Source organism: Varanus komodoensis, unplaced genomic scaffold (genome assembly GCF_004798865.1).
Source record: "Varanus komodoensis strain SLA01 unplaced genomic scaffold, ASM479886v1 scaffold27, whole genome shotgun sequence".
NCBI classification, from domain to species: domain Eukaryota; kingdom Metazoa; phylum Chordata; class Lepidosauria; order Squamata; family Varanidae; genus Varanus; species Varanus komodoensis.
The window spans coordinates 13,393,876-13,413,389 of NW_025335701.1; the positions used below are offsets into that span (position 1 = coordinate 13,393,876).

Sequence of the window (19,514 nt, forward strand, 5' to 3'; positions counted from 1 at the left end):
AAGGTTTTCTGAATGCATTAGTTTGTATCTTTAGAGTAAGCTGTGATTTCATGCAGATTAGCATTTTTTATGTAAGGTTTTTCTCAGAATGTTCCATGCCTCTCCCTTCTGTCATAGAAGTGGCCTGGCAAGTCAGAGTCCAAAATTCTTAAGCTTTAGATAGGGAACATTAAACCTTCAACTCAAGTTTTTGAAACCTTGTGTTGCATTCACTATAAGCTTGACCATACATGCTGCTCACTGTGAATAGAAAAAGATCGTGACAAGAGAAACTCTTGCTCCATGAGAGAGTCATAGCTGGTTTAATCAGACATTATCAATATCTACTCTACTGATTTGAGAGGGGGATAGAAATCTTACTTGTTGGCTATGAGATCTATACTTTTAGCAGCTTTGCTGGCTGCAGTTAGTGCTCTATTTATTCATTCTGTTATATTTATAACCTGTCTTTCCCCCCCCCCCCCACAAAGAACCCAAGGCAGTTTACATAATTCTCTCTATTTTATTTTTACAAGAACCCTAACTGTGTTAGGCTGGGGGTTGGTGATTAGCTCAAAATCACTCATTAAGTTTCATGTCTGGCAGGTATCTTCCAAGTCCCAATCCAGCACTTTAACCACTATGCCACATTGGGTCTCATATAGGGATTATTTGTTAGGAATTTGATATATATTCCATTTATAGTTGATCATGAATAAGGATACATGCAAAATGTGCCCATTTATGTGTTGTATTACTTGAAAGACTACTTTTCAGGGCACAATTGTCCCTTTGAATCAGAGTACGAGATTTCATAAAAATACAGTGGGATGCTATGCAATTGTTCTGGCTTTTTATCAACAGAAGAAGTGAGAAAACAAGTGTGGGTTACCAATGGAAAATGATGTCAAATTTTCTGAATGTATATACTTTAAAATTCTTGTTAGTCCTGATGAACTGCTTTTGCTTTTTGCATAACCGGGTATACCATTTCAGCATAGTCCAAACTCTTCAGCTTCTCCTTTTCTTCTTTTTCTTTCACCTGCAGAAGGTGATCTCTTACCTTTTGACATCACCCCTAGTATGCCATATTTTTTAATAAGTTTAAACAGCTAATTTTCGTTGATAGACCCAAGCATGTGGGTTAGCATCCTTATGACATCAAGTGGCTCTTGCACCTCTCTCTCTCTTTTCTCATGCAGTAATTGCTTGCTGTCGGCAGAGGCAGTCTAGTTTTGCCTTGATTGCTTTAGCCGTGATCTGGCCTAATAGAGGTCATACACTGCAGTAAGGTAAAGGAGAAAAGAAAATGCTGACGCAAGCAGCCATTAACCGTGTGGGAGTCCAAAAGACAAAGAACAGTTTGATTTGCTTTTGTGTTGCTCTCATTCTTAAAATATTCACTATGAATTGGACAGCTCTGCTCTACAGATCAATCACAATGGGATGCCTTATTGTATTTAGTCTTTTCATGTCTGAATGGTGAAGAAAATTCTGTTTGTGGAAGTTGTGTTTGTTTAGCATATTTTTAAGATGGTAGGATTCTTGTTGGTGTCCTGCAACAGCAGAAGGTTGGACCAATGTCCTTCCTGGCCCCTTCCAACTCTACTGCTCTGTGACTCTTTGATTCTACATGCCAGAAATGCCCACAGAAAGCTATACATTAATGAAGAACAATGTCCTCTCATGCTGTTCTTTTAAAGGAGCTCTCCAATGTTGGTGTGCTCCAGATGTCCCATACTCTACCAGCACATGCCCAGTAGAGCAGGTGTGATGGAAGTGATTTTTTTCCTTCTGCACCCTCCTTTCCTCCCTCTTAGGTGGGTATCACAGCCCATCCTGAGAGGTTGTGCTGCTAGGTGCAGGACTGGGGCTAGAAAGGCCACAGGATACTGTGGACCCAGCTTCTTTAATCCCATCCTTGGCCATCAAGATCCCCTCTTTTGTCTCCCCAAAGTTGCTTTTGCAAACTTGGAAAGCAGTGGTTGTGGTTCTTTCCATGGGAGTGGAAGGGAGAGGAGTGTAGCAGTTGACATCCTCTCAGGGGCCATTGGATTGATGTCCTGGTCAATGCCACAGCTGTTTCTGTTCTAGGATAGTGTTCTTGTTCCATTGTTGATTAGTACCCCCACAATGCTATAGGAGTCATAGTAAAATTAATATTTTAAAGGATGGGTTTCAGTGTGCTCAGGTCTTAAGCTAAAATAAAATATTCATCTCCCTAGTATATAAACTTACAGTTCATTTCTTTGTCCATTCCCGCCTCTGCAATTAGTAGTGGGGTTTTTTTGGGGTGTGTGGGGGGGTGGAATGTTCTGTATTCTTTCCCTTGTTAGATAGATAGGTAGCTCTGGCTATTGATTAACTAGATACAGCAACTGAATGATCAGATAGGAAGAAAAGATGTAGTAATAAAATATGTATTGCTTGCCTGTATATTTGCCAATGTGGGAACTATTTTTTCATAATGACAACCCAGGGAAGAAGGGACTATAAGCCTATGTTTCTGCCTTGAACTCCAAACCAAAGTGTTTTTTAAATTGTTGATCAAAATGACTGTAACTTAAAGTATATTGATAGGCTGACTCACAATGTATGTGTGTAGACTAGACTATGTCACTGCTTCCATTTTCTTCTCTCTGATTCTGCTGGTCAGGCACTAATGCACACAGCTGTGAGCACAGATGGGTCAGAAGCTTCTATTTCATGATCATGTATTAAGACCTGGTATGTAAATCTGCTGAATTGCTGCATTGAACTAGCACCTGCTAGAAGAGCTTCAGGTTGTGAATTGTGAGCTTACATGGCTTTTAAAATGGAACTTTGTGCTAACTTCTGAGAAAATCAACGTGTGAGGCCTTATTTCTCAATAGTATTACAAGAAAGATGTGCAGTAACAGGGCAGAGAAATTGTTGATTCATCACAGTGTGTGGCAAATATTAATTCAGTTAAATTCCAGCTGCAGAAAGGCGAGTAGGAGTGATACAGCACAAACTATGTACAAATTTCATACCCTTTAAAATGTCATTTATTATGGATAATTGCTCGGCACACTGCAGGTCAGTATAATGGGATATTGCACACTCATATACAGTATTCATTACCTTCCTTCATTCATAGCATAACAACTTTGGAACAGGTACTATCATATCCCATGCATACTCAGCACTAAAAATGTACAATTGCTAACCTCTATACTCTGCCATTATATAAATATTTAATGGGAATAGGCATGGTATAGAGCATAACATTCTTTCCTAATGGGAGGAAGTTGAAATAGAACCATTTGAATATCTTATTAGTCTGGCATTTTGAACATTGTAGGATGGGGTGCAGAATCTTGTAAAACTGAAGAGCAAAGCAGTGTTTCTAATAGCAGGAGCACATGAACTGGAGAATAGCTACTTCTTTCCAGTGTTACAATATTACAACATTTATAAACCAACTGCATTGTTGGCAATAGTAGATAGTGGCAACACAAATGGCAATGCCTTCCAGATGCATCGGTCTACAATTCTCAACACTTCCAGCCAGCATGATGAAAAATTTAATACACCCGAAGAGTACCTCATTGGGAAGTTAGCATGGACTGAACCCACCAGTGGGTTCCAGTCAAGTTTCAGATGGATGTCAGTACTGCAGATGGCCATTACTGGTTTATTTGACTGCCCTAAGCCATGCTGTCCTGTGCCCGCTGTACAGACAGGTATAACAGTCAGAAGTGATTAGAGAAAGCTATAACTTTTGGTAATTACTGTTTTTGAAAACTGGGCATACAGAGAAAGAGGGAAGTTGTTATAGGAGGATGTGTGCGTAAAAGAAGTAGGAGAGAGACATGAAATTTCTAGTGAGAGGATAGTTTAATTTTATTTCTGTACTGTCGAATAGCTGCATCTCTCTGGGAGGCTTGCAGTAGCACATGCAATGCATTAAAAATGCAGTATAAATTACAGATAACAAAAACATGGAAGGAGATGAGTAGGAGTACATCGAGAAGTGTTGTGAACTGGGGGAAAAAAGTAAGAGTTCTCTATAGAGCCTCTGGGTCAACAAATGGGGAGTAATGGGGAGCACAACAAACAGCCCACCTTAGATTATTTACTCCACAGTGAGACTGGGGTGTATGCAGTTGTATGCTCAAAGATTGTCATGTCATGAGAACCCAGTGAGCAGTGCCCATGGCCTGTTCTAGCGTTACACAAGGATAGTTTAATTATGATATAACCCACATGACAACCCATGAGTGGGGCTGCATACCATCTTTTTTGGTTGCAGGCAAAAACAGTTTTATTGTCCAGGCATTTTAAAGTTGATTAATTGAATTGTACTAAATTATTTTAACTCTTATGTTGATTGATTTTATGGAAAATATCAGTGAGTTTTATTCCATTATCCTGGCTTAGAGTAACTTTCAATGCTCTGTGTAGCAGTCATAATTATATTATTTAGTCGATTTTATAATTTTTAAATACTATTCTGTGCATAATTTATATAAGGTTTTTTGTTGTACACTGCCCAGGGAGGTCTAGGAGGGACTACTAGGTGTAGTATATTAAATAAATAAATAAATAAAATTTAACAGATCCTGATTTTTGCTTTTTCTTGCAGCGTGTTCTCAGCATTTCACTTTTGTCCCTACTGCTCCCTGTCATCTATCTCAGCATGACCAGCGTGGGCTTGGAGCTTTCCCACTACCTGCAGTGCCCAAGCAGGAAAACAGTAGCCCCACCCCCACCCTGAGAGTCTCTGTCCATGTTGTTAATTGTAGAATAAGTGATGCGTGCTTTGCTGATGCGGTTTTCTCTCTCCTCTTGTTATTTATTTCTCAGCAGGTAATTAGCTTGTGTATGTGAAATAATTCTTCAGATATTAAACTTATGGAATCTCTAATTAAAGCTAAAGACAACTGTGGATTGCTAGAGCTGTCTAGCTATAAATACGAGTGCTGGGTTGAGATGTATTCCAGAGTTTATTCACCCTATAAATATTTCCCTTGACATCCCTTCCTAATAGGAGATTATTAGTACTGTTCACTTTTGCAAAACTTACATCTATAACAGTTTTAAAATGTGGGTGCTGTTAACCTGGAACAGGGAATTCTTGCTTCCTGTGGCAGTATAGTCTTCGTTAGCAAAGGAAAGTACTTAAAATTGCTATTGTCTGATCAGAATGACAAGCTTGTTGCTAAGCATGAATTGGTCACTACCTTTGAGCTTTTCATTTTGTTTTAATAATGCTGAATTATTGTGTGCAGACAAGTAGCTGTAGTATATATTTGAGGACTAGTGTGAAAAATTTTGTTTAGAAGTGAAATATTTATTTATTTATTTATTTATTTATTTATTTAAAACATTTCTATGCTGCCCCCATCGCAACAAAGCCTCGAGGCAGCTCACAACAGAAACAAAACCATACAAAAATTTATACACTAAAATATTTAAAAAATATTAATATGATTTCATTCATTTCAGATCTAATTTAATTTAGAACTGAGTAACAACAACAATAATAACAGAAGAACTACATAAGGCATGTGAAAGGACCAGGAATCTTTTTCAGCATATTAGAACACAGCACTAAAAGCCAGGAGAATGTGTATGTGTGAACATGCATATTTTCTGTTCTATGTAGATGTGTCATTTTACTCTCTAGTGTATTGGCATTACTTATGACTCAAGAAGCTAATCCCACAGATCACCTCTCTTTGTCCCATAATTTTCATTGATTTTGTTGGTAGCTATAAACATCTTGTATAGTTCTAAACAAATAATTCACTTTAAGGAGGAGAACTTCCAGAAACATGCAAAGTGTACTCCTTTTGTGTTTTGTGTGTTGTTCATTTCTGGATCCCCAGGAAAAAGTTTTATGGGTATCAGTTTGTGCTGGCAGGTACACTGTAATAGTTAGGAATGTGAGGTATGAGTTAGAGATCCCTGATTCATATCTCTGGTCAGTCCACTCGCATCTTTCATTCACTTCCAGGCTGAAATATGAAGAGAATAATTTAGGGCCTTCCTCACAGTGCTGTTGTAAAGATTACTGGAATAAATGCTAAATGAAGTGCGTCGAGCATTTGTTGTCCATGTAGTACTTCTAAGTCTTATTTACTATAATAGTGCTATGCAGCCTGCTATTACTATGTTTGAGTTTGCAGGTGAATAAGGGAACCCACACTCTGTCCTAGATCACAGGTGCGTAATTTAGAATTCCTTGGAAGGCCACCCTTACATTTTTGTTTGGCTCAAGAGTCACATTTCTGGAAAAAACTCTGTGTTTAGATTTATCCAAGTAAGTAAGTTTAATAAAGCTTGCATATCAGCAATTTCAGGAAAGAGTTGTAACTCACAAAGCATTCCTGAAAACAACAAGTGCCCTGCCTGCAAAAGAAATGCCTCTTGCTTATATAACACTCTTTTGTTACACAGAGAGAAACAGAAACCTATCCAATTACAATGTATGTAAATTACATCATTCACAGATGCACCAATTAACACAAACTTATTGTATCTGCTTGTTTTGATGTTGATTTATAACAGGCACAGACTCCATTTTGCATCAAAACAAAATATAAGCTACAACAGGTTACATCATGAGTTATCACAAATAGGTGTGATTTACTGCAAACCTGAGTCTTCTCAAGAATGTGTATTTTTTGCCTTCTCAACACATACAAGTTATCTACTTTGCCACCAGGGCCAGTTGACCAGAAAAATGTTCAAGGCCTGAATATCTTCTGCTTTTACACATTATATTAATTATATACAGACAGTATGCTACAATGTCTTTTACTTGTGGTTATATCATGCACCACTACATGCCTCTTTCTTTTAACCCTCCTTCCTGCTCTTTCGTACAGCCTTCCAGACTGGTGCCATCCAGATGTATTTGAATATGACTTTCATTATCCCCAGCCAGAATCACCATTGTATATATTAATTTGGGATGATGGGAATTTCAGTCCGATACATTGCTCAGACACCTGGTTGTGCAAAACTGCCCCATACACATTGTCTTTTTCTTTGCACCTCATAGCACAAACTTTCTTTAACTTGCAAAATATCTGAATATCTTCTGTCTTGCATCTTTTCCTCACCTACATAAGTTTCTGCATCCCTGCTTACTATCTTCTCTTTTTCTTCACCTCATAGGTTTCTCTCTGCTCTGTTTCACAGCTGCTCTTTCCTAACATGCATGGGTATCTCATGTATCATCTCTCCCCCGCCCCACCCATCCCAGACCATTTCTCTATCTCTGTAGATAAGTCTCTCCCCACCACATCCTGCATCCCCACATTCTCTTTTGCTTTTTACCATTCACCACCACTACTGCCTTTACTTCTTACAAAGTTCAATGACAACAGTGCACTGGGCTTTTACTTTTCCAAAAATTCACACAGTAAGGGAGATTCAGGTGGATAGTACTGCATGATTTGTTGACTGCAACAATTTGGGGAGCTTATTCCAGACCTTTTTGACCAGGGAGAACTGGAGCAACACATGTTTAATGAACTTGTCACTCTGCCATGCCAGATTTGATGGCATTTGGCCAGGTTAAAAGTGTAATGTGGATCCTTCCTACACTGGCAGGGCATCATAACAAAATCCAGTCCATTTAGAGGGTAGTAGGAGATTCATTCTACACTTAGCAAGAACAACAACATTGTTCCAGGAAGCTAAGGCAATGCCACATGTGGTGTGTACCTTCTTTACCTGTCCAAGAGCTTCTGAGCATGTTGACAGTAGCTGTAGTGAACTATACTACTATATAGCATGTTATGATTTTATACAAAGGTGACAAAGGGTAGTGGAGAATAATGGGAAATTGGATTTTTTCCAGATGGCTTCAAGTAGCCCTTGTATAGGCCTTTCTATACTGATCACCAGTTAATATAGTCGCTGATCACTGTTATAATTGTGTCCATGGAACAGAAGATGCAAGAGGCTATATTTATGCACACTTCTAAAATGTGTGTAAGTAGTCATTCTGCTTTCTTGTTACATAATTAAAAAGTTAGCACCTCTAAATGCATTGCCATCTAAAAACCTCCTTTTTCTTATTTAGGAGAATGATAAAAAAAAAAAGTTTTCCCATCTGCCATCTCTGAAGATAAAGTAGTGATATTGTTAAGCATGGGGTATTATGCAGTATTATTATAAGATTTCCCCCTTTATGAGAGCTGGTTAGGTGAGATGAGTTGCTTCAAGTATAGCACTGATCTACAGTAGTTTGTCAAGACATTCTGCTCCAAGTATTAATATATGCAGCAAAGACAGCTTTTGGCTACTCAGCTGTAGTCTTGACAGATACTGCAGCAGATAACTCTAGAAGACTCTCTAAGACCAAAAGCAAGGGATTGTAATAGTCTTATGGAATAAACCCTTAGGTTAGAAGGTTGCAGCATTCTTTTATAAGAGCATTTCAAAATACAATATGCACTGAAAAAGTCCTACAAGGAATGAAGCCCACCAAGTAACATATAGTATTTTTTCTAATAAATTGGCCTGAAAGATTTGCACATTGGGCATTAGCTTACTTGAGAGGAGGGTTTGATTTGCTTTGCCTTGCTTCTCCCTACCTTTATTTTTCCAGGGTGCTAATATATTAAGAACTAGATTTTTGTGCCTATTTTTTCTGTGCTTTTTATTGTAGTGTTTTTGATTTATGACAGTATAAATTGCATACATTGAAGTGAAATTGATTAATTGGAAAACCAGGTTAAATTAGCATACTTCTGTATCATCCAGAAATAGAAAACTAAATAGTAGAGCCTACAGTAAGATTTTAAGTGCCTAGAAACAGTTGGAAGCTCACTTTTAGATAGATTTTGGTTCTACTTTGCTTTATTTTAATTTTAATCTGCTTTTAATTGGACTGTTGTATATGCTTGCGCTTTTTTGTCAACCACTTCAAGCCTTTGCAGTAGGATAGGCAAGAGATTAAAAATAAATGAAATGATTGTTAAGGGGGAACATGAAGCCTGCCTGGGGTGAACATACATCAAGGTTAAACTTTTTTTTTGGCACTGCAGTATTGTTTGACATGGTATATCACCTGCTAGCCTTGCCCAGTATGTGCTAAATGCTGTAGTCCCCTCGTTAGGGATTTTGCAAAGCTGAAGCACAAAGAGTGATTGTTACCAAATAAGCAGTAGTCACACACTTCTACCAATAGCCTTAGGAGGGTTGGTTACCATGGAATCAACCATCTGTTCACTCCCCACTGGAATGTGATTATCCTTGCTGTGTTGGGAACTGGGAAAAGCAGGGGAGTGTGTGCTGACTGCAATTATCTGCAATGGAGTGTGTTAATGGAAGGCTTGGATTAGCTTGCTGGAGAAGCATGTAAAGGTGGTTTTTTAAAGAAACAAGCAAAAGCATAAATGATTTCTATCCAAGAAGAGTGAATTTAGCACATAAAAGGTAAGTGTTAAATGCACAGTATTTTTGTTTGATGGCAGTGTGGCTTATGATATTGATATTTTATCAATGAGCTCTTATTGTCAGCCATTCTTTCTGTAGATGCTGATCAGAAAGAGGGTGTGTGTGTTTCTGTATAACAGAGCAAGACAAGACTGTGGGAAGAAGACGGGTCTTTTGTTTTGTTTTTAGCAGTTTAATTTTATCCCTGTTTAAAAAGCGAATGTCTTTGAATACGTTACCTGATTTGGCTTTTAAATACCTTTTGCCCAATGTACGTTACTGTGTCCATCACTAAATAGCGTTCTAAAGGATGCATGGCAGATTTCCATGTTGCATTTCATGTAATAATGATAGAAGAATCATATAGCATATTTATTTTTTTAAAGTAACTGCTGATTTGTATGGTGCAATGTGCACAATACATGCACAATTTTTGTAAAGTAATTTGTGCAAGAGCTACAGATGATGCAGGAAATATGATGACCAGACAGGAGGTTCATTTCTCTACATCACAGACTCACCCCATCAGACGTTATTGTGTAGTGACTTTTTGAACAAGTTTTCAGGGTGCATGTGCAATCAATATGATTCGGTTTTCTTGGGATTTTTTTGGTAAAATAATAACACAGGAAAATGCCTTTCTTTTGTACAATACTATTTGTGTTGTAGTGGTGTAGGTGTTGGCAGTTTCTGTGCATGCTCTGTGTCAAATGCCTCATTTAACGTTTTTATATACAGATAATGTATAGTCAAGGTAAACAAGGGGGTTTGGCTTGCGTAGAGCATTGTTGTACCGAAAGCATTCATTAAAGGTCAGCATTGCTTGTACAAGGGTTCTTCCTCCCCTTCTGCCTCCCCCCATCTCCTGGAGCTCATGTGCTGCATTCATTTTCTAAGACTACCATTTTATTTTATGTGGCTGGATAGAATAGCTTAGGCACCTTTTAATTAAGGTTTGCTAGTCTACTAATTCCAGCAAGCTGTCTGTTGGTATAATTCATATATTAGTAGGTCAGAGTCTGGGAGGAACAGGACAATGGCTCATGAATCACCAGTCTGAAACAGAATTTGGAAGTATTAAATGTGCATTATCTGATTAAAAGAAAAAAAGTATATTAGAATTTTAAAGCTCATAATGGCAGCAAATCCTACTGTTTTGTGAGAGGGACATGATACAAACCCTGATTATATCAGTTTTCCTCTTTCCGTAAGATCAGTGCGTATAGTAAGTTATATATTGCCCTTTTTAGTACTCTCTGTGTTGTCAGTATGAACAACTGAGCTTTCTCCATGACTGTTTCTCAGCTGTGGAAATCCCTGCCCAGGGGAATCCAGCAGAACTAAAATACCTTCCAGGAGCTGTGCAGAAGCTTTTATATTGTTTAATGGCCATGGAAAAGTTGATGTTAGTCATGGGAGAAGAGGTCATCATTAGGGATATGTTGATTTTTAAAAGGTGCATTGTATTATGAAACTAGTTTAGATTTTATATTTTAACATACATTAAGCTTTCCCATAGAAAATTGGCCTTTTTCATTTCTCATAATCAGTCAAGAAATCCCTATACTGGCTGCCTGCTTCTGGACCCAACTAAAGCACAAGCTCTGGATCCTTATGTTCAAAGCCCTCCATGACCTTGCCCCACTTATTTCCTTTCTCCGATATTCTGATACATCCACCACCCTCTACAGGCCGATGGTCTCCTCCTCCCTCAGAACTCCAGCCTTTCCCCTTTGCCGCCCCACATGCTTAGACCTGCCTCCCAAAACACCTGCCTGATACTCCCACTCTTACTTCTTTCACATCCCTTCTCATAAGCCACCCTTTCCATCATACTCTTGGCACCCCCCCCATAGTTCTCATATTGTACTGTTGTTCAGTCTCTGATACCAAGCACATTTCTTCCTTTTTATGCTGACCTCCACTTCCTAACCCTTTCTATGTTTCCCCTGTGTTTAAATTTATTTATTACATTTCTGTACTGCCTAATAGCTGAACTATGGGCACTCTACGAAAGATTAGAACTTTTAAAATGCTGGTGCAAAGTCACTCATAATCTTAAATGCAATATTTGTGAAATACAGCTAGTGATATTTGGCTCATTCACAAATTACCTAGGCCTTGTGTGCTTAGAAGCCAGTCCTAATGGTTTGAGTAGATTTCAGTCAGAAGTAACTATATGTAGACTGCGGTGCTAGAAGTACACATGTTCTAACTAACTGCTACCTTTTGCTGCCAGTTGGGAGACGTGGAGCTCCACAAGTGGAAGGGGTTTGTTGGTGGCATGTTTGGAGTATCCCTCCCATGCAACCATACATCATTGCCTTTAATCAAATCAAAAGCTGCTGTTGCAAATCCAGATATAGACCCTTTACTGGCATTGCAGTGACAGCAGTGGGAACTTGAGTAAATGTAGTGGGACAGAGAGAACCTCTAGTGAGAGCCTATGCAAGGAGTAGGATTGAATTACATTATCCAAGCTATGGACTGAATACATAGAAAGCAGCCACCATGCTGAAGCTTAAGCGGGTTCAGATCTGGACAGTGCTTGGAGGGGAAATCACCTGAGAACTATCTTGAGTTTCATGATGAAAGAAAGGTAATATATATAAATGAAATGAAATAAATACCCACTCACCTACATCTCTGGGCACTACTGTTGATTGTTTAAATTGCTATAGGTTCTATTTATAGATACTCTGTGTTGAATTCAGCTTGGCCTTTAACTCCATAACAACATAAGAAAAGACCTCCTGGATCACACAAAGTCCCTGTCATCAAGCACCTTGCCTTGAGTGTCCTGTCCAAAGGCAGTTTTAGACCTGTATTGACCACTCCATTGTTGCTATAGTTTTTAGATACTATCTTTATATTTGTCTATATATAAAAACAATTTTTTTGTGTTTGTTCCTCTGGACTACTGTTCAAATGAATTTGCAATAGGGAGCTTGAAAACGAATTCTGAAATCTATAACATTTTTAAGAGATAGAGATGGAAGAGCATGGTGGAGTTACGTTTCAAAGTTAGTTTTGCAATTATCTTTGTTAAACCAAATTTCAAAATGTGATTGATAACCTTCACAGATGGATTTAGGTGTTTATATTTTTCATGAAAATTATCTTGGTTGACATATGTTTAATTTATGTCTGGCAGTTGTGATTTGCACACTGTGTTCCCACTTTTCAAGATACTATGATTACATGGATTGTAGTGATTTTGGTACAGCGCCATGTAAAGGCACCAGTTTTTACAGACTTTTTAAAGTTATGAAGTAGATGCAACTCTGTTTGCTCCCAAAATTCACATGTGGTGCACCACCAGTTAGTGTAGATTTACGATAAATGCTGTGTCCTCAATTAGAAAATCCATTGCTTAAAAAAAGTTAGTGGAAGTTCAGTCTGTGTTACTCAAATGCCTGCATTCTCCATTATGAACAGCTGTGCATATTGAGTTTGTTTTTTATTAAGTAAATGAATGTTAACCGTAATGTGAGCCAGTGTGGTCCCATGTTAAGAGCATGGGACTGGGACTCAGATGATATGGGTTCTAGTCCCGGCTCAGCCATGGAGCCAACTGGGTGACTTTGGGCCAGTCACAGACTCTCAGCCCAACCTACCTCATAGGGTTGTTGTTGTGGGGATAAGATGGAAGAGGAGATGTAAGCTGCCTTGAGCCCTTTGTACGAAAAAGGCAGGATATAAATCGAAAAATAAATATGCCTAATTTTAATCCCACTGGCAATGCTTATATCTGCTCTATAGAGGAGTCCTAGTTGTCTGAGACTTATTCTGATCTATCCTTTACTCAAGTACATCAGAAATTTCTCTTAAGGCGATTTCTTTTCAGAACTGCTGGAGGGGAAGATGAGATGTTATTAGCACTGTGCATCTAGTCTACAAAAGATGTTTGAATGAATCTTAGTTTATTTTCTGCAAAGGAGGAAACAGTATCATATTTCTTTTGTCAAATCATCACAAATGTAAGGACATACAACAGATGCTTAATGTCTATGTTTCTGTTCTCTCATGTATGGAAAGAGTGGTTGGTTGAATAGGAAGTCTGGCATTGAGTAATTGAGTTTGACTTGGTGTATAGGAGTCTAAGTGAATGGCAAATAAACTGACCCAATTGTTTCCCACAAACAGACAAGTCTTTCTGTTTTTCCCTTTGACACATTATTCTGGAATGCTGTTGGGCATGACTTAGATTTGTCTATTGCATTCAGGCTGTTGCCCTGCAGAACTTAATTTTTTGTTACATTTTCAAAGTTTTTGTGTACAACATTTCTAAAAGCCTGTGGGGTCTTATTCAAAGGAGCTTCTTTGCCTCAAGGTTAAAGCTGGTAGTCAGTTTAACAAGGCACATTTCCTGTTCACAAGCTGTGCTTTCCACTTTTCAGTTGTGATGGAGTACCAACAGTATTGCATGAAGAAGGGCAAACTAGCTGATGTGGTCTTTGCTACTTCAGGGCAACAGAAACAATATTAATAGCACTGAAATGTGATTTTTACATGTTTGGAAGAGAATACCTATGCCTGCTGTATTTTTCTTTCTTATGTATTTCCCTAGAGAATCAGCAACTGTGTCCTAAAGTTTTAAGATAGAGCATTGGACACATTTACACATTGCACCAGCCCACCCTGGCAATAAGCCATGGTGCGTTGGCTCTTCTGGAAACAAGCCACAGTGTCTTGGTTGTTCTGGGAACAGAACACAAAAAATTATTAGGCACACTGGATTGCTTGCCTCCCCCTCTGCCCTCGGTCCCTTTCAGTCCTCCTGTACATGTCGGGTAGGGGTTGGGGGAGAATGGCCAGTCTCTCTGTACCTGTCTTGACTGTGAGACATTTTTAGCTTGCTTTCCCCCTTTGCCTCCTTTTTTCCCAGACCTTACAATTCCTGTTTTGACAGTCATTAATATCCCTTTCAAATTGCCAAAATAGCACCTTGGAGGAGCTGTCTCTGGTTGCACTTTGCTCACACTTCCCCATATTCCCAAACTAGCAGTCAAAAAACTAGTTGCTTCTAAAACAGGGAGGCTCATATTTTTCCTAGTTTTTGTGCACTGAGAGTCTTGATAACACATGGAAAAGTGAGATAACTGTAAGGATAGTTGAATACGCCCTCAAAATATGGTTCTTGCGACAAAGTGGGTATAAATCGTACTCACTCCCCTTTTTGTGAGCACAGATTTTTTGCACCTGCGGTTTGGCTTGACAACTCTGTTGTCAAACCAACAGCTGTCAAACCAAAAAAAGTGAGGGGGGGGATAATGCTTTTTGAAGCCCCTCTGAATTAATGTCCAGGTTTAGTATCTGCTGCACTTTGAGGGGATTCTCATTGTCAGTGGCTGTCAGGATTGCAAAAATGACTGGCAATTACAATATCTTTAAAAAGAAAGGGGTTAAAGGAAAAAGTTGTAGAGAGTCATAAAGGTTTAGCATTGTGGTAGGGAAAGCAGTAAGCCAGTGACAACCACTCACAAGCTTGCCTGGGCACCTGCCAGTGACAGCTGCTTCAGTACTCTTAGGATGGCTGTCCCTGGTGCTTGCCTTGGCAAGAGCAGCAAGGGGCTTTTGTCACTTTTATCAGGTGGCTTTCTCTTTACCCACAATGGAGATGGTTGCTTGGATTCAGAAGGCATGCCAATCCATCATAGGTGAAACAGCCTCTAGAACAAACGATGGGTTGTTGTCCTCAAGCAAATCACCCTGTAGGAAATATTCCAGGGGCTCAGACAACACAGTAACCCACTAGGCTTGTTTTCCACCATGGGTTGTCATGTTTCGGTCACTGGTTGTTTCTGGTGTGGCCTTTGCATGATCTGAATGTGAGCTACACATGCTGCCTTCCCATTTAAATTATGCACCTTCTTCCCCAGCTGTTCCCAGCGCTAATCTGCTGGGATCTACCCCATCCCTGCATGCTGAGATGTGGGGAGATGTACAGGCATTAAAAGGAGTGTGTGTCGGAGAGTGAGCGTATGTGTGGCAGGAAGGAAAGGGAGCCAGTGTGAGATTGTTTTACTACAGCCTCTAAACACAAAGCACCACTGAACTAGTTGTGTATGTAATTGAGCTTTCTTGTGTTGAAAGCTAGTAGCTTTTTAAAGCTGGAAATACCATGTGCGCCATGCAGTTTGCCACTTGTGTGGTTGCTGGCACCATGGTGGGGACGTTCTGACAAGTACTGCAAGAATGGGGAAATTAATTGGCTGCTATACATTGCACTGAGAATAAAACACCTCCTTACAATCCCATCCATATGTAGTATCACAACAACTAGAGCTTTTTAAAAAGAAATTCACTGTGGCAGCCTCAATCCATCATCAAAGGGAAAGAAGAGTCCCTTCCAATCCGTATTCAGGAATGCAAGTTTGCAAAATTAGCATGGCAGCATACGAAAGTATTTTAAAGGAATAGTCCCTGATCATATAGATCTGACAGTGACAAGTTCAATTAAAAGAAATGTTGACCTTCTGGATTGGGCTAGTTATAGACAGGAGGAAACAGTGCAGTTTGCTTGTCAAGGTGGACTTTCTAGAACTTACTTGTTTCTGAGTAAATGAATTCACTCACCTAATTTTAGAAATCAGCATGGTGTAGTTTTCTTCAGACAGAATTTGAGTGCTCATGTTTCGTTAGGATGAATTATTTTTAAAAGAATTCTCATTAAAATATATGTGTATTCTTCTGTACTGTTCTATTTAACAATAGAATGATGTATCCCCAATCACATTAAATATGTTAGATTTTTTGGACCTAGTCCAGCAAAGTGCTGTATTAGTTGTTTATCCTGAATTCAGCAAAGCTAGTTCTTTCAGTTACATTTAGCTGCTAACCAGGATTTTGCCTACCCAATAAACACATTTGCACATGAAAGGATAAGGATAGTAACAGCTGCTTTTTGTTTTGTGTCTGTATGCTCCTTTAAATGAAAATTAGATTTGGTCAGAATGTACTGAACTAAGGAGTTATGCTTCTTGAAATTCTTTGTCTTGACCAATAAAATGTAGCGCTGTAACTAAGAATGGACTGTCCTGGACCAGCTCCAAGTGTACATGTATTTTAATCAAGGCATAATAAACTATGCCTTTCAATTCCAAATTGGCCATGCACGCAAGCACCACATCCTTTTCCTGATTTCAGTGTAGCATACACTTGGAAAATCTTTGCTTATTATCGACCACGACACTTTCTGCTGTGCTCAGTGCAGTGGGAGTAGTCAGGAAGGAGACTCTTTCACCCTCCTGTAATGAAAGTGGTGTGCATATCCCCAGGAATAACCTCAACTCAGATGGAAGAATGGATGGAATATCCTTGACTGCTTATTAATATACTCCAGTTTGACTGCATGGGTTAAATAAATTTTCCTCCTCATTCTCCTTATTCTTCCTTCTCTTACTCCATTGTCTCATTGGTCCAACTCCTTTCCTATCAATTAAAAATACCTTGATTATTGACTTTGATTTTGTTAGACATGTACTCCTCAGGATGCTTTTTTTTTTTGGCATCACATTGTTTACTTGCATCTTCTTTGTGCAAATTTGTGCTCCCTGTTATTCCCGTCATTGAGCAGGACTTGCATTTTCTGAAGGATGCTTTCTCTCTATTAGTTTCCTTGATGCTACTTGTTCACTGTGCTGGGTGACATTTTGGACCTGATGTTACCTTCACTGCTCTGTAGTATACATTGTAGCTGAGCTGCTTGTACTGTGGTTTTGCATAACCTCCAAGTATTTTGAAGGGATATACCATATAAACTGCTGAGCCACTGGGCTGGTTGATCGAAAGGTCAACAGTTCGAATCTGCAGATCAGGTGAGCTCCCGTACTCTGTCCCAGCTCCTGCCAACCTTGCAGCTCGAAAGCATACAAATGCAAGCAAATAAAAAGGTACCACTTCGGTGGGCAGGTAACAGCGTTCTGTGCACTTTGGTGTTTAGTCATGCTGGCCACATGACCACAGAAACTGTCTGTGGACAAATGCTGGCTCCCTCGGCTAGGAGATGAGCACCACCCCCTAGAGTCAGACATGACTGGACTTTAATGTCATGGGGAAACCTTTGCCATATAAATCAGCTTATAAGGTGACTTACATAAGGCAAGGTATGTATTTTCAGATATTTTTCTAGTGTTTGTCAGGTCTTGGGCATATAAGATGACCCCCAATTTTTGCTTTGCTATTTCCCATTTCAAGGGGCTCTTAAACACCGGTATTTACAAGTATTTGTCAGTCAGAAGATTTTAAACTCTCATGACATCACACTACTGTGATGTCCCTCTCTGATTTGGGGGCTAATGGTGGCCTACAAGGGGGCTGGCTGGCTGGGGTTGGTCAGGGAGGACAGCAGGTGCCATGGACAGGTGTGGGACTGGGCCTGCAACCATCTGCAAGATTTGCAATGTGATGCAATGCAGGACAAGCTCTCCAGTATTTAGATGAGCTTCTGAATACAATTGTCTTTATTATCTACTTTTTTTGTTGGTGAATACAGTATGATATTTTTTCACCTGGTATATAAGATTTTTGATTTTATATCAAGATTTTTGATTCCCTGATTTTTGCCTTGTGATTTCTGGTTTCAGAGGCCATCTTATAGGCTGGTATATACACTAACACCCTTGATCCCTCCCTTTCAATTTCCTAGTTATCAGTTCTTTTGTTTTAGGAAAGTTCCTTTTTTTGAAGTCAAATGTGACTGTGATGGACTTCCTTACCAATTTTCCACTCAAATATATAAATCTTATAGCATTCACATCTCATACTAAGGCCCTGGACTAATCTTAGCAAAATAAGCATGCCAAGTTAGATCTCTGCAGCATCAGGAAATGCTCCTATATAAACTTGATTTTTAATGTGGAAGTTGTCCTCATAAATGTTCCAATTCAAAATTTTCTGGAAAACCTACAGCACAGGATGAGCCTAATGATAAAAATACAGTCCTAGGAAGTATATAATATTCAGAAGGATAGTCTTCATATAAAGGAAGGGAGAAATAACATTATATATAAAGCATCTGTACAGTTATATGGAAGTACATGAGTCTAAGAAGCCCAGTTGAAAGTACCTGTGTGTGAATAGAAGGAAATAAAAAGAAAAATAGTGTGACATACCACAGAACCATCTACGAGTAACACATTGGAAGACATAGATGAAGCTTTCTTGAAACAGGTGATAAAACAGGAGGTGGTATCATTCATTTAAAATACTTGTATACCACTCTTCATTAATGAATTCCAGGGTGACAAACATCATTTGCTTTGTACAACTGGGGGGGAAGTGATGAAACAAGTAATTCACCTGCACGTCAGTTGGTTTTCCATCCCTTCTCCGAGGGGTTTTACCTGAGCCCTTTTGAGGCAGATGAGCCAGCCTGGCAGGCTAAATTTAGCTCATGCACTGGGAGTTCCCCATCCCTCCCCTAAATACAGATGAAGTAGTCTAAGCTAATTGTATATTTCTTGGAAAGAGACTCTGGGACTATAGTGTAAAACTCATTGACTTGGTATGCTGCGGCAGTGATAAAAGATAAGTATTGGGAAGAATTATAAAAGAGACTGAAAATTAAGTAAATGCCCTAACGCCTTCCTTCAGCTTCGGCTGATTAATCAGCTGCGCCCCTACCTGGAGTACAACTGTCTGGCGACGGTGACACACGCGCTGGTGACTTCCCGCCTAGACTTCTGTAACGCGCTTTACGTGGGGCTTCCCCTGAAGACGGTCTGAACACTTCAATTGGTGCAAAATAGAGCTGCCAGGTTGCTGACAGGGACGGGGCGTTATGCTCACATGACTCCAGTCCTCCGTCAGCTTCACAGGCTTCCCATTGAAGCCCGGGCCCAATTCAAGGTGTTGATTATGACCTTTAAAGCCCTAAACGGCTTGGGTCCTGGCTACCTGAATGAGCGCTTATGTCCGTATATGCCCGACCGCCCTTTGAGATCTGTGGGAGAGTCCCTTCTCCGGGAACCCTCCAGGAAAGAAATTAGGAGAGTAAGTACTCAGAGGAGGGCTTTCCCTGCGGTGGCGCCCAACCTATGGAATTCACTCCCCAAAGAGGTCCGCCTGGCACCGTCGTTACTGGTTTTTCGGCGCCAGGTAAAGACCTTTTT

At 39.5% G+C, this 19,514-nt stretch overlaps 1 protein-coding gene across 6 annotated transcripts in view; it reads left to right on the forward strand.

The window, feature by feature from the left end:
- FGD4 (FYVE, RhoGEF and PH domain containing 4) overlaps positions 1-19,514 on the forward strand; it is a 110,986-nt gene that overhangs the window by 24,044 nt on the left and 67,428 nt on the right. The window lies entirely within an intron of this gene.